Genomic DNA, 3,728 nt, shown 5'->3' with positions numbered 1-3,728 from the left:
AAAAAAGGGGGGGGGGGGGGGCGGACTCGGAGTTTCGCTTTGATCATCGTTTATACTGTGTACAGGTAGATGGCGTTTTCTCACCAGTTTAAAGTGCGCCACGTCGTTGCTCTTGTCGCTGTCGGCTCTCCCGAGGCTGCTACGTTTATTTATTACCGAGAGGTCAGCAGCCTCGTGACCTCATGGGGATTCCTCCCGCAGATCGAGATGTCTTTGATTGCATTTTCTAGGTTAATCTGTACCGCTGCTCGATGAGTACCTGAGATATGTAATTTTTGGGAATTTTTTTTTTTTTTTTTAATGGAGGCTACCACAAGCCTTTAATTAAGTTATTGTTATTTTTATAATGTCACGCGCGGACAGGCTGTATTTTACCCTTAATTTCATCCCTGTTTCTTTTTGACGCTCTTAATGCCCCTTTGACTGTGATTCGACGTTCTTGAGCTACAGGAGCTTTGTCTGCATCCCCTTTAGAAAATATGAGCCTTTGTGATTCTTTCAGCCTTATCTACCCTTATCGAACCTGCTTGATGATCGGACCGACAACGAGTGAAACAGCCTGATGGCATTGATAGAGTCGTGACTAAGCTTCTAATTTTAGTGATTTTTTTTATTCTTCTATTGCTTCATCCCTTGTACACGACATCAAGGGAAGCTTTGACGTAGATTAATAAATAGACAAACATCTTCTTCGTGTATTGTGAATAGGTAGAATAATAATAACAATAACAATAATCAATTACACGTCAGCCTCATATTTTGAATTAAAAAAAAAAGTTATTACAATGGATGATGGGTGAAATTTTATCAAAATTTTATACAACAGAATATCGTCAAGTGCCAAAAGTAGAAAATAAAAATTTATTTTACATACGAATAATATCGATGCACACAATAATTTCAATATAATATTTGAGACGACAGTGGAGGCAATATTTTTATTAATTATATATACGGCACGTAATAATATATCAAAAATAATAATATTTACAGCGTTCGCGTACACGTGAACGGTGGCTACACGAGAAGTGCGGGTCAATTATGGGGCCCCGGTCATTTGCGGGAAATAAAACATTCGCACGTACTAATATTATTTATCAGTCAGGGGGTGGGAGCTTGAATTTAAAATAGGGTGAATTTAAAATCAACACAAGGGTGGTGGTCCATTACAATGAAATTAACAAGTTTGTCAATTGTTTGTCTCTCTCTCTCTCTCTCTCTCTCTCTCTGTATACATATATACATATATACACATATACATATTAACAAGTTTGTCAATTGTTTGTCAATAAAACATTCGCACGTACTAATATTATTTATCAGTCAGGGGGTGGGAGCTTGAATTTAAAATAGGGTGAATTTAAAATCAACACAAGGGTGGTGGTCCATTACAATGAAATTAACAAGTTTGTCAATTGTTTGTCTCTCTCTCTCTCTCTCTCTCTCTCTCTGTATACATATATACATATATACACATATACATATATATATATACTTGTAGACTATACCTACCAACTGCATAACTATAGTTTATACGATAATACACCTGCACTATATTACGTATAGCAGAGAGTTCCATATACCCTTAACTGGTACGCACCAGCTTATACCTTTCATCCCTTACAAGCCCATCGGTCCCTCTTTTGTGCTTGGTACTGCTCTCTATTACAATATACGTCAGAAGCAGCGAGTAATGTGAAATGGCCGGAACAAGAGTGGCTCAAGTCCATAAGGGTTGTTCTCTATTTAATTCTCCACTGCCTCCAATATCAATCCAGCCTGCATCTGCACGATCCACCCTGCAGCCCCCATCGGCCAAACACGATTTCCGGAATGGAAATAATTAGCGAATAAAAAAAAATCTGTTTTATTAATTTCTTATCAGGCATTTCGTAGAAAAACCTAATCATCCCTTAAAGGTCCAACCAGAACCCACGTAACTTCGGTCCAAGACTTTTACTTTTCTCCCGGCGGACCTTTCGTACCGGATACACTACCGTCACGTAACCCAACTTCCGGTGTCTTGTTGTCAAGCCGGATATCTCTTGAGCGTCCATCCCTTCCCAGTTAACTGGGATCGAAGATTTACGGAACGCCAGGAAAATACGACCTGGACGCCAGTGCTCCACGGGGCTGGGGCAGAAGGTTGCCCGGTGCAGCGAGGTGTGGCCGGGGCGGACCTCGTTAAGCAATTAATTTTCGCGAAAATTTTTGCGGATGTACGAAATTTTCAATTATGAGCATTTCGAGCGGTGCCCCGTTTTCTCCCTCGCGTCTGCCCACGCCGTTGGCGGAGGGATGATTCGGCTGTATGCATGGGCTACGAGAGGGGCCAGCCCCCCCCTCGCTGGCTGGGCCCGGTACAAGAGAGAAGGGTAGTTTTGCCGAGGGTGGGATGCCACGGAGAGACAATAGTAGGCGGACAAAAGCATGATATACGGCGACCCGGAGCAGTGGTATTAAAATCATATTTTTAAACCCACCCCCTACACCCACCGCCAACACCTCCCCGTCCATCCTGGCCCCGACCGCCTCTCCGACTCTACCTATACATACACTATACTGTCCTCATCCAGAGGGTACACTCTGGTAAAACCACGTTTTAGCGAGACATCCCTTCCCCCCTTCGCCCCTGTCCAACCCCCCTCCTCGCCCTCCTTGACACTTCCTACCCCTCGACGACCCCTAAAAGCCTGCGAGCTCCTCGCTCGCCTCGATGCTCTCGACGTTTAATTGGATTCGTTAGCGGTTATTTATGTCACCGCGACGGAAATCGACGGGCTAATTTATATAAAAATAAAAGAGAGAATATAATTTCACCGGGAAACGTATAGACTGCGGTACCGGCTTCAATAATTTATGTACTATAACAGATAGGTTGCAGTTATCGCCATTGATTGGCCGCGTGCTTGTTTTCACTAAGCGATTCATCCTCTGCCTTATGAATTTTTATGCTGCTCTCTCTCTCTCTCTCTCTCTCTCTCTCTCTCGATTTTATAGATTATCTTATACTTAGTAATGCATCCTTAATTTATGTATGCGCGCTTCGAGCGAATACGTTGGTTGGTTGTGAATGTGGTTATGTGCTGAGTTTTGAAAAAAAAAAAAATTGTTCAGGTTTTTAATGGATCGCATATTATTGAATTTGAATTTGGACTTGATACGGCATAGATTCGCGGACAATGAACGTGATAAATTTGTTTCCCTTACTTTTTTTTTTTTTTATTTAATATTCGCGAATACGCGAGTAGTAGAGATATTCAATTGTTACGACAATAGAATTATGAGGTGATCTACTGAAATATGTACTTTTAGCTTTTCGAATTACGCTATTTCCATAGACTGCGGTATGTGTTGCACAATAATGTAGAATCACCGGGTGTAATGGTGAAATATCCATAACCGCGATATTCGCTGAAATTTACTTGCTCTCAAAATTGTTCAACGTATATTCATTTCGCGCGCCGATACAAAACGTTTGCACATAAATCTAGTCGGGTCTATTCAGGAGTCTCCCACAACGTGAAGCTAGTCGCCCCATAGAAGTCGAATAGACGCGTTAACTTCAGACGGTACGGTACTCCCGAATAACTTTGTGTACACTATACAAATTTTGATGAAAGATCGTAAATTAGTTATTGATTAAAAAAAAAAAGAAAATTTATCAATCGCATCAAGTGATTGGCGTGTCCGTGGTATAATCTGTCGGATCGAATATGTTGGAAGGG

Source organism: Cephus cinctus, unplaced genomic scaffold, assembly GCF_000341935.2.
Source record: "Cephus cinctus unplaced genomic scaffold, Ccin1 Ccin1_scaffold0129, whole genome shotgun sequence".
Classification (NCBI taxonomy): domain Eukaryota; kingdom Metazoa; phylum Arthropoda; class Insecta; order Hymenoptera; family Cephidae; genus Cephus; species Cephus cinctus.
This window is presented reverse-complemented; position numbering follows the sequence as displayed.